Here is a 12426-nt window from a genome sequence, read left to right as displayed (position 1 = left end):
TACGGAAATGAAGTCTCACTATGTTGCCCTGGCTAGTCTAGAACTCCCGTGCTCAAGTGATTCTCCTTGAACCACTGTGCCAGGCTCCTCGTCATTTTTCTAATGATATCTTTCAGAAAGCAAAAGTTTTAAATTTTGATGAAATTTGGTGTATCAAATATTTTTTTTTGTTCTTTTTCAATTAAGAACTCTGCCTGACCTGAAGTCTTTTTGAAGAGTTGGGGGGTCTCACTACATTGCCTGGGCTGGAGTGTAGTACTGTGATCATGGCTCACTGCAGCTTCAACTCCTGGGCCTGAAGTCTTAATGATTTTCTTACGTTTCCTTCTAGATTCCTTAATAGTTCTCTCACCTAGGTCTGGGATCCCTTTTGAGTGAATTTTTGTATACCATAAGAGTTGAGGGGTTCCCCCTCCATCTGGCATGTGGAAATTGAGTTGTTCCAGCACCATTTGTAAAAAGCCTGTCCTTTCCCATTGAAATCCATGGCGCCTCTGTTGGCATTCACTGACCACCTGTATTGTGAATCTGTTTCTAGGCACTGTTCTGTTCCTTTGATCTATGTGTCTGTTCTTGATACAATTGATTAAGTTCTGTAGTTTTATGGTGCATCTTGAAATTAGGAAATATACCAACCTTTTGAAACTTGTTTTTGGCCAGGCATGGTGACTCACACCTGTAATCCCAGCACTTTGGGGGGCCAAGGCAGGAAGATTGCTTGAACTCAGGTGTTCGAGACCAGCCTAGGCAACACAGCAAGACCTCATTTCTAAAAAAGAAAAAGAAAACTTGTTTTGGCTGTTGTAGGTCTTTCACATTTCCATATAAATTTTAGAATTATCAATTTCTACAAAAAGCCTGCTGGATTTTTACTGGGATTGCGTTGAATCTGTAGAGAATTGACATCTTAATTTTGAGTCATTCAATCCATGAACATAATATATCTTCTCAATACATTTAAGTCTTTAATTTCTCCTAGGAATGTTTCATAATTTTCAATATGTAGGTCTGTCACATACTTGAAGTATTTCATTGTATCATGTTATTGTATATAGTACTGCCTTCATTTCCACTTCTGGTTCCTCATCGTTCTGTAGAGTAGTATAACTGATTTTTATATATTGACCTTATACATTGCAATCTTGCCAGACTCACTTAGTAGTTCCAGTAACTTTTAATTATAAGATCTGTATTGATGTTCCTTCTTTCCTGATATTGGTAATTTGATCAGTCTGGTTAAAGGTTTATCAATTTTGCTGGTCTTTTCAAAGACTCTGCTTTCAGCTTCATTCGATTTTTTCTTCTGTTGTTCATTTCTATTTTGTTAATTTATGCTCTTATATTCATTTTGTTTTCTTCTGCTTGCTTGGTTTTTTAATTGGCCCTTTTTCTAGTTTATTATTTTTCTATTATTAGATGGGGTCTCACTGTGTTGCCCAGGCTGGCTGGACTGAAATTCCTGGGCTCAGGAGATCCTCCTGCCTCAGCCTCCTGAGTAGCTGGGATTGCAGGTGTGTACCACCACAACTGGCTACTTTTTCTAGTTTAAGGTCGAGCCTAGAGCATCGGTTTTTTTAGACTTTTCTTTCCTAATAAAATCATTTATTAGAAATGGTTTCATTTCTAATAAATAAAATTGCTGTTACACAGAGGAGTCAGGGAGGAGTATAAAGAGAATCTAAGAGACCCCTGAGATACCCTCTGTGTGACCCCGGTGACCTTCAACCCCTGGTTTTCATGGCCTTGTGTAATCCCCTCCCCTTGAGTAATTCCTGTTAACCAATAGAATATGGCAGCATTGAGGGGATGTGGTCTGATGCGAACGTATGACTGCACCTTGCTGGGAGATCCCCTCTGTTGCTGCCTTGGCCTGCACATTTTGATGAATCAAGCTGCTTTCTTGGAAAGACCCATATGGCAAATAACTGAGCAGGAGGCCTCAGCCAACACCCCCAGAGCTGAGGCTGCTGGTCCAAGAGCCTGAGAGAGGCCCCAAGGCAGAGCTACCCCACGGAGCTGTGCCTGGGTTCCCGGCCACAGGAGCTGTGTGGCCGTCACTGTTGCTCTGTGCCGCTGGATGCTGTGCAGTTTGTTACGCAGCAGCAGGTAACCAGTACACGTGCTCAGAATATTCTGTTGGTCAGACTCTTGGACTGCACTGCTTCCCCCTGTATAACTTTGGGTGCGATGGTATTTTTCCCATTGTCTGAATCCTCATCTTGGTAGAAGGGGTACGAAAGTACTGCAGATGAAGCATGTTTGTATTGATAAATATCTCAGCAAAAACCTTAGATGATAACTCGTTTTGAAATATCAAGCAATAGCAAGTCTGCCCTTTCTCTTCCCCAAAGAAAACTTTCCTTTTGGAAATCAGCAAACTGGAAGCTGTGAGAAGCAAATTAGCTCCATCTCTGCCATCATCAGAATCAGTAGAGGAGTTGTTGGAAATCTAGGAGCAGCCAGCTGATGCCTGTGTGTGTGAGGTGGCCCTTGATGGCAGTTTCCTAAAGGGATTCACCCTGCACCATCCTTACTCCAGGCGGTGTGTGCTGTCTTCTGCAGAAGTCAGTGGTGGCACTGCGGGTGATGCTGCTGGCAGAGGCGGTGTGCTGTCTTCTGCAGAAGTCAGTGGTGGCACTGCGGTGATGCTGCTGGCAGAGGCGGTGTGCTGTCTTCTGCAGAAGTCAGTGGTGACACTGCGTGTGATGCTGCTGGCAGACAGGCTGCTGCCCCTGGGAGGCCCCTCCCTTCCCCCCGGGCAGACACTTCTGCTGCCCGTGGGAGGCCCCTCCCTTCCGCCTGCCCTTGATTCCTGGGCTAAAGACTGGTCTCTAGGTCCCGTTGCTTCCTCTTCCTTCCTCCCATGTGGCCTCCCTGGAGTCCTTGCACCACACACAGTGGGGTTGGGACACACTGAGGGTCTATGAGTCCCATCTAGCTCTAAGGGTCCAGCCTCCTCTGAGTGACAGGTTGGGAGCTGTCTGCCATCAGGTGACTTTGGTGTGCTCGTGATGCTGAGACCAACTTTTTCGGGTCTCCTGGGAGCCCCTGATGCTCTGGGATTCTGCAGGCTGCCCCCTGGGTCAGCCCCGGGGGAGGCAAGCAGTAAGGGGGGGCTCTAGGAACCCTGGACAGAAGACGTGATGGAGCGGAAGACCCATTGTTCATTTAGTGATGAATTAACACTTTCCTTTATGATGATGATTCAAGTCCTGTTTCTGGTTTCTCTTTCATTTCCATTATTTGCTCAAGTGACAGAAATTTCCTGTCCCTCCCCAAAACGGTGGTGGTGGAGGTAGCAGCAGTCAACAACGCAATGTTGGCTCCTCTCGGAGAATCCAAAAATCGACCATTTTCCATGTGTGCAGCCTTACTTATCTCTGCAGATACCAGCATCTCCTTTCTTCTGGAAGCGTGTGCAGAGTTAACGCGTATGATGTGCTTAGAACAGAGCCTGTAATTTTAGCTGTTATTACTGTCATTATTTATTTTTTTTCTCCACTTGGGTTCCTAGTCGCCGGCCTTGGTAACTTTCGTCAAGGGCCTCCCCCACACTGAGTGTCGAAAAGTCACTCAGTGGTTCAGTTTGCACCCCATTCATTGCACCCCAGTACAGCCCAGCCTCCACCTCCCCCCCAGCCCCACATGTCTTCTTGCTGAATGCACAGGGATGTCCTCATTTCCAGAGGTTTTCTGGGCCCTGGTGCTGGCCCTGTTTCCATCGCACAGGACTGAGTGGACCTGGCTTCCGGCTCTGCCGTCCGTCACTCTTTTCCTGTGTGTGTCCCATCCTGAGCCCCATCGGTGTCACACTGAACAACTCCAGGGTCTGTCACACTCAGTACGTGTGAGAGAGCAATGCTTTCGAAAATGGTGGTGTGTTGGATTTGATGAAACACAGCCCATCTATCTCCAGGCCAGACCTGTCTCTGCAGCTGTTTACTGCTCACGTCCACCTGTCCTGGCCCCTCTGCACGCTCCCATTCAACACACTCCACAGTGTGCGCATCTCTTCAGTGTTCACGTGTGCTCTGGGAACCCCCTGCAGCCCTGTCTTTCCACCCCTTGTTCCTGCAGGTTGCCCTCTCCCTCCTAGACTGTGCATCCCCTAAGGACAAGGTCTGACTCACCTTTGTTCCAAACCATGCCCAGCATGGAACAGAGGCTTGAGGGAATGAAGGAATGACTTGCTGATGAAGGGGAAATTGACATGCCTTAGGCGCCTCACATGACCACAGGCCAGAAGTTGATGCATTATATTCCAGAGGAGGCTAGAGGCCGTTCTGCTTCCGACCCAGGCATGGCTGGACTCCATCTGGAGCTGCTCACTTGGAGGAGGCACAGGGGAACCTCCTGCAGGCAGGGTAGGGAGGAGGCCTTTCAAACCCAGGTGTTACCAGTCAGCACTGTGGCCAAGACAGAACCTCCTGTGACCTCAGGAGGGGCGGAGTGCACCATGAAGAATCAGGGGCAGTCTCCCAAGTAGCCGAGTTCATTGGGAGGGCAATTGGGTATACAGCTGACCCTTGAGCAACTCGGGTTAGGGGTGCTGACTCCCCATGCAGTCAAAAATCCATGTGTAGCTTTTGACTTCCTCTAAAACCTGACTACCGATAGCTTCCTGACTGGAAGCCTTACCAATCATGTAAGCAGGCAGCCAACACATCCCTTCTATGTTCTATGTGGTATATGTTTACAGTCAAGTAACCTGAAGAAAACGGAGCTAAGGAAATTGTAAAGAAGAGAAATGTATTTCCTATTCATTATGTGGAAGTGGACCGTCATAAAGGCCTTCATCCTCATCTTCATGTTGAGTAGGCTGAGGAGGAACAGGGGTGGGTCTTGCTGTCTCGGGTGGCAGAGGTGGGAGAAAATCTGTGTAAGTGACCGGTACAGTTCAAACCCACATTGTTCAAGGGTCAGCTGTATTTAAATTTATTTTTGAGACAGGTCTCTGTCGCCCAGGCTGGAGCACAGTGGTGCGATTACGGCTCACTGCAACCTTGACCTTCCAGGCTCAAGCCATCCTACTGTCTCGGCCTCCCATAGTGCTGAGATGGTAGGTGTGAGCCACTGTACCCGGCCTGTATTTAAATCTCGCAAACTTTCTGGCAAATATCATTTCAGTTTTAGTATGGTTGATGGCAGGTGGTTTTGTTTTTCTGACAGTGGAAGGAATGGGTTTTCCTGTTCTTAAAAACCCTTTCTAGTTTGTGGGAATAAAAGCGCCATTGACACAGATACCATTGCGCTTCCGTGCTTGCCACAGCGGGGGACTGTGCACCTGGCGGAGCTGCCCTCAGTCACATCCCCACACCACAGTGTAGGCTCGCTCACGCCTCGCCCTCACTCCCACATTGGAGGACCTGCTGAGCCACATGCAGTCTTGGGACACAGAAGGCAGACATGGGGTCCCCCGACCTTCTGGCAGCCCGATGGGGAGGACAGTCGTGGAAACAGGTTGCTGCAAGGTGGTGCTCAGAGGGGGACTGACTGTGTAGAGGGACCCCAGAGCGGGAGTAACACTCCCAACTCTAGCAGGTTTTTCTGTGGCTCCCAGCAAAGCCTTGGAGGCGGAGCCTCCGTCACCACCCGATAGACGGGTCCTGGCCCTGCCAGCTCGCTACCGCACATGGGCTGGCTTAGCTTTGAAAATCCTGTCGCCTCTTGTGAGATTCTACAGCCTCCTGCCACATTTCCTGGCCTGGGATCCACATTCAGCTTCCTTAGGTGTTTGTTTAAACCCAGGATTGTAGTGGGTGGGCTCCCCCCACACATGGCCTCCAGTCTCGGGCCTGTGCATTGAGGTGCTCGTGGAAGACAGTATCTGCCGGCTGTCTTCCCAGCAGCCTGTGAGTGAGAGCAGGGAGTGGCAAGCTGCCTAATGGAGGAGTTTGGCTCAGCGACTTGTCCAGGGTCAGTGTGGGCTGCCGTTATCTGGGGCCCTCATCGACGTACCACGGGAGCTGCAGCAAGCAACGAACCAAGCAACTTTGTATTCTCATGAGACCCTCAGGTTCTTTTCCCAGCGCTCTCTCGCCCGTTCTTGATAATGGGGGAGTATGGTGTTCTCTGATACTGGAGCCTGCATTTCTAATCGCAGCACTTCCCCCACTGGTCTAAACATCCTCTGTGGGAGAATGATGCAGAATTGTCACAGCCAGGAGCCACTTTCATTCCCGCTGCGGAGGTCACTTGGGCCTGGCCTGTTAGATACCCAGGTTTAAGAAATTTAAAAATCATGATGATTCCAGTACTTATTTACTTTTATTTCTTTTTTTTTTTTTGGAGACGGAGTCTCGCTCTGTCGCCCGGGCTGGAGAGCAGTGGCCGGATCTCAGCTCATCGCAAGCTCCGCCTCCCGGGTTTAAGCCATTCTCCTGCCTCAGCCTCCCGAGTAGCTGGGACTACAGGCGCCCGCCACCTCGCCCGGCTAGTTTTTTGTATTTTTTAGTAGAGACGGGGTTTCACCATGTTAGCCAGGATGATCTCGATCTCCTGACCTCGTGATCCGCCCGTCTCGGCCTCCCAAAGTGCTGGGATTACAGGCTTGAGCCACCGCGCCCGGCCTTACTTTTATTTCTTAAATTCTATCTGTCACATGAGCTGGATTATTTAGAAGACTCTGGGCCTTTCGGTCATCGTCCTGGTCGTCACTGTTAGTTGTGTGGGATTTTGTTTTCCTTTTATGGTGAAGTTTGAGTCTGTGGGTTTTTATTTTCAGTTGCCAGTTGTCCCGTGATGTCAACTAAATGTGCATATAATGATGGCCACACTTGGCGGGATGCGCTTCCCTTTTCATCTCATCTGTGCAGGGAGCTTGAGGATAGGCTCCCGGCCACAAGGAGGGCTGCCTACTCTTTTCTGTCTGACCTGAAGATTCGGGCTGTCTGCTGTCTGCTGTCCATGCGAAGGCCACCACACACTCCCTTGTCTTGTCCCAGTATGCACCATGACTTCACAGCGGCCATCTCTGTCCCGGCAGGAATGGCCCTGCCCCCCTTCTGCCTGGCCAGGGTGGGACCTGAATCCTTGATTCCACACAGCCACCTCCTCTTCTGAAGGTGCTCTAGAGCAGAAGCAGTGGTCCCTCCTAGTGCTGCGGGGACTGCTGGGCTCCCAGGCCTGGGAGGAAAGGCTTGGAGGTGGCACAGGAGGCGGTGGGGGTGCCCAGACTGCTGGCTGGCTGTGAAGGGAGAGAGAGCCCACCTGTCCCCAGAGGGCCCCGTCAGCACCATCCCGTGAGCAAGTCCTGCCCCACAGAGCCAACCCACCAGCGGTTCCCAGACCCTCACCCAAAAGGGAAGCTGTTTTTCTTTTTCTTTTTTTTTTCTTTGACTGTGTTGTAAAGGATGCAAAGGAACTATTTTTAAAATATAAATTCTTTCTTTTTTCTTTTTTTTTTTTTGAGACGGAGTCTCGCTCTGTCGCCCAGGCTGGAGTGCAGTGGCCGGATCTCGGCTCACTGCAAGCTCCACCTCCCGGGTTCCCGCCATTCTCCTGCCTCAGCCTCCCGAGTAGCTGGGACTACAGGCGCCCGCCACCTCGCCCGGCTAGATTTTTGTATTTTTTAGTAGAGACGGGGTTTCACCATGTTAGCCAGGATGGTCTCGATCTCCTGACCTCGTGATCCGCCCGTTTCGGCCTCCCAAGGTGCTGGGATTACAGGCTTGAGCCACCGCGCCCGGCCAAATTCTACTTTCTTAAATGAACAGTGCCTTCACCAAGTTCAGAGTTGAGAAGTTACCACAGGGCAGACTGCAAGGTCTCCATCCACTCCTGTCCCCGGCTCCCATCTCCCTTCTCCAAAGGCAGCAGCATCCCCAGCTTCTACACAGTCGCACCCCAGGCAAGCGTCCTGGGACCTCGCCACTGTCCCCAGAGCAACTCTTGGAGAACAACAGTGCAGATAAAGCCCCTGGTTCTGCGTCCACCACATTGCCCATGAACTGTCTGTCGCCCTCCTGGCTGTGCTGCTCCTCCGCCTGCCCACAGAGCCACTGCTCACCGCAGCCTGGCCTGTTTGTGACGCTGTGTGTGTTGTGCACTACATTTCCACACCATTTATTGAATGATGCGCTTCTGGAGGAGACTTTTACAGATATGTACATTCTTGGCCCCAGGCTCAGAGTCCCTCAGAGTAAAGGAGTTGAGAACACACCCACACACCGGTGCCCGTCGGCCCGCAGCACCGCCCCGAAGCGGGGAGTGGGGGAGGGGGAGGGTGTGAAGTGGCCCCGATGTTAGTTGAGACCCAGGAAGATACTCCCCGTCCCATGGATCTGGGCGGCTGCCCTCGCAGGATGGTCTGGAGGGCAGAGGAGGGCTCTGGGAATCATCCTGCAGGCCTCGCTCTGCACATCCACGGGTGTCTCCACTGCAGCACGGCAGGCGGTGCGTGTGGCATCTCAGAGCTGGGATCCAATCACAGTGTCGGGCAGCCAGTTTCTTATTTTACTTATTTATTTTTGAGACAGGGTCTTGCTCTGTCGTCCAGGCTGGAGTGCGGTTGTGTGATCATGGCTCACTACAGCCTCCACCTACCAGGCTCAAGCAATCTCAAGCGATCCTTTCGCCTCAACCTCCCCGAGTGCTGGGACGACAGGCACTGTCCCCACCACTGGGCCAAAAAGCATGTTGTGGAACCAGGCTGCTCCGGAGCCCTTTGGGAGCCAGCCCCCAGTCTCTGAGTCACGCTCAGTTCCGTCGCAGCACCCTTCCCGCTGGGGTGTGTTGTTCCCGTGTAGCCGTTTTCCCTCGGGAAGGAGAAGTCCAGTCTCCCGTCCTGTTGATTGTTTTCTTCTTGGTTCAGGAAGTATACTCAAGGGAAAAGGAAAATCATGTAAAAGAAAAAAGGGGCGTTCTTTGTTGCAGTCTCAGTTTGACTCATGAGTTAGAACTGGATTAACGTGAGAGCCTAACTTCTCTCCACTCGACGAAGATTGTGAGCAATAGGGCATCCGAGAATGAAGAAGTGACGTCTGCAGATTTATTTGTGGGGGAAGTCAGGTTTATTCTTGTCCATCTCATTCAGGAGGCTGGGCGTGATGACTAAAGCTATGCTCGCTTTATATCTGTCCGTTTGTTTAAAACACCAGACTTTCCATTCTTCATTGTCGTTCCGTGTGAATCGAGATTCCTAGGATACGGTTTGTTGTAGCTTGAAGCTCGCCTTTTCTTCCTCTGGGAAAAGTCTACTCTTTAAAAGCCTGCCTCACGCAAAACACTGGAAGTTTAAAAAAATACATGAAGTGCTGGTCGCTTCCCTCCACTCCCTGGGTTGTGTGGGGCCTGACCATTTGATGCCGGGTGCTGGTGGGAGCAGGTGTGCAGAGATGACTAGGCCTCAGCCCCACACTGAGTCACCTGCAGAGGCCATGCCCTCCAGCGCCCAGTCTCATGAGCCAAGCCCTTCTTAGGAACTCAGGATGTTGCCTCTAAAACTGGGAGCCTTCTTATGCAACTGATGATAGCTTAGTGTTGAAATCTACCTGGAAACACATCTTTGGCAAGAATTGAGAGACATTCCTACTGTGTTCAGGTGAAAATGCACCTCATGATGCTGTGTGCATGCGTGTGCATGTGTGTGTGTGCTTTGCTCCTGCACCCTCCTGGAGTAAGCACTTACTTGGCTAAGCAGGTGACTAAGCAGTCGGTTACTTTCTTCCTACAGGACGTATCTAACTAGGCAACTGTGGGAAACTTGGAAGCTGAGTTGTGTTGCAATTCCCTTGCCTGGGAGGTTGGCAAGTATTTTAATAGTGCACTTCTGCAGTTCATATACACTCCATGCCTTTCTAGAAGTTCCTGTGTGTGTGATGACACTCTGAACGGGGTTCAGTAAACCTATTTTGTTTTGTCTGAAAACACCCAGTGGCCCAGGGTGTCTGCAGACAGCACACTCTTGATTTGGTTTCCGATTTTGAAAAACCACACTCAGCACCTGGCTAACCCTAAACAGTTTCCTTTCTGGCAGGAAGAACTCCTAAGGGGCATGTTGGCCCCAGTCACGTGGGTCACCCAGCAGGGCTTTGTCCCAGCAAGCATCTGGGGACTAGCGTGGACCCCGCAGAAATTCACCGTGTGGCCCAGGCAGCAGCCCTGGCTCATAGCATCCGGGTGGTTGAGATTTTCTCTATCATGCTTCTGGTCTGATGGTTCTTTCCTCCCCATACTAACTCGGATGAGCTGGAAACTGCTGTTGAGGAACCTGGGGAGACTTGACTAGAAGAGTAGCTTGCACTGGGGTTCCCCAGGCGTCCCTTCATAGCACCTCCCACAGTCTGGGCTTTCCTGGGGCTGCGTGTCTGCAGCTCCTCAGGGCAGGGCAGCCTGCTCTGCCCCCACCGGCCTCCTGGCAGCTATACTGTGGGTGCAGGCACCCCACGTCTAGTATCGTGCCTGGTATTGGGGAGGGTGCTAAATAACTCTATAGTCAAGGGCTCTTCGAAGTTACAAAGTGAGCAGTGTCTCTGCGGAGAGAGGGTGGTGGATGTTGGATGAGGCTGGAGAGCTTGGTGCCTGCTGCCCTCCAGGGGCCAAGGGGAGACGCGATGGTGGGGGAGACTGTGAATGGCCATAGCTGGATAGACTTAGTGAAAAGCTGTGTGATTCCACTCCTAGGAGGGCCCTAGAAGTGTCAGATTCATAGAGACAGAAAGCAGAATGGTGGAGGCTGGAGGAGGAAAGAGGAGTGCATGTTTCGTGGGGACAGAGTTTCAGTTTGGGAAGATGACATCGCTCTGGGGTGAGTGGTGGTGATGGTTGCACAGCAGTCTAAGGGTACTTGCTGCCCCTGAGCTGTGCACTTAGTGATTAAAAAGGTAAATTCGATGTTGTGTATATTTGATCACAATAAAAATGTGAAAAAAAATTGGATGACTTTACAAAGCTAAAAATTGGATTTCCTGCTGACTAGAGGCTTAAAGCTTGATGGTGACGCAGGCCCAGGCTTGGAGCTGCGACTGCCCACTCTAGTCCAGTGGGAGAGGGTTTGGAGACTTGGGCAGGCGTCTGCTGCCCCGGAGTCCTAGGCATCCATGGTGCAGCACAGGTGGCCCGTGGCCAGCTAGCTGCACACCAGAGGAAGAATCACGTATGTGGGCTGGACAGCATTCCGGAGATCTTGACCAAAATAGTTGAAAAACTTCTTGTGCAAGGATGTTTTGTTTAGACTGGAAGCCTGGATTTCCTTGCATTTCAGATCATTGTATTTTTTAAACAATAAAATGTCAACTATGGTAATTTTTCCCAAAGAGTTACACGCCGATTATTCTTTCATCAAGTACTTACGGAGCACCTACCTGCTAGGTGCTGGGCGTCGTGCCCAGGGCTGGAGGTGAAACGGGCAGCCTGAGGCCTCCAGCTCACTTGGAGACATGAGCACGTGACCTGGCGCTCCCAGTTGGGTGAGGTGAGAAGCGTGCTGAGAGGAGACACTGGCCTGCTGTGCACTCGCTCCAGGGATCGTGGAGCGCCACGTCCGGGAAGGCGTGGAGGGCAGCGGTGAGGGACACCGTGTGGCTTTGGGGTGAGGGTTGTAATTTTTGCCCTGGAGGCCCTCCAGCTCTGGAGGAGAAATATTAGGAAGGACAGTTAAAATACGAGGCATTACCTGCTCGCTTCTAAAGGTAAGCATGGAGTACAGGGGAACAAGGCCGACGAACACCCAGCGCCGTGCAGAGAGAGGGGCTGGAAGCCAGGGGGCACTGTCTCCAAGTTGCAGGGGTCAGTAGGGGTCAGTGAAGTAAGGGTGGCCCTGGACACAGTCTGGGCTGTGGTGTAGTGGGGAGACCGTGGCATTTATAGAAATGGTGACTAGTCTAGCATGGCAGAAGTGTGTGAGCTCAGTGCAGAGTGGTGTGACAGGCAGGGAAGGCCCACATCACAGGAGGCCTTACATGCCACTCCAGGAAGGTGATCTATAGAGAAACCTGAGCAATTCTGCCCTTGTTCAATATTGTGCATATGAGCAGTGGTAAAGTAACCGTTTTTAAATCCTTTATAGTAAGCAATATATCATATTTTGGCAATTTCCAAACTTACTAGATCACTATAATTTTCAAAATCTTAGAACATGAACCCTAGACATTTGAATTAAGACCAAAAAAATCAATTATTTCTGCAGAAAAATGATCGTTTAACAAAAACCAAAAGGCAATTAAATATTAACAAAATATCACAAATATGTTCGAACCGGTAGGACTAGATACCAGCTAGCTCAGGGACCGATGGAGGTTCTTGTTGATCTGTGGGGCCATGTGTTAGTGCTGCCTGTGGCCAGCCCTCTGCACCCTCATCCACTGGGCACTGCCCAGTGACTCTCTGAGGAAGGGTGCACTGTTCTCAAAGGAATTACTCCATAAATGTTTAATATTTCCCTTAAACATGTATCAAAATAAAGTACGGAAATACGTGGGCTTTTTG

General features: G+C 50.5%; 1 protein-coding gene across 3 annotated transcripts in view; it reads left to right on the top strand.

Moving 5' to 3' along the window:
- Positions 1-12426, top strand: part of SLC45A4 (solute carrier family 45 member 4) — a 100546-nt gene that overhangs the window by 58285 nt on the left and 29835 nt on the right. The gene's annotated exons all lie outside the window — the stretch shown is intronic.

Source organism: Trachypithecus francoisi, unplaced genomic scaffold, assembly GCF_009764315.1.
Source record: "Trachypithecus francoisi isolate TF-2019V2 unplaced genomic scaffold, Tfra_2.0 Lachesis_group7, whole genome shotgun sequence".
NCBI lineage: Eukaryota > Metazoa > Chordata > Mammalia > Primates > Cercopithecidae > Trachypithecus > Trachypithecus francoisi.
The sequence above is the reverse complement of the archived record's forward strand: the minus strand, read 5'-3'. Positions and strand labels throughout refer to the sequence as shown.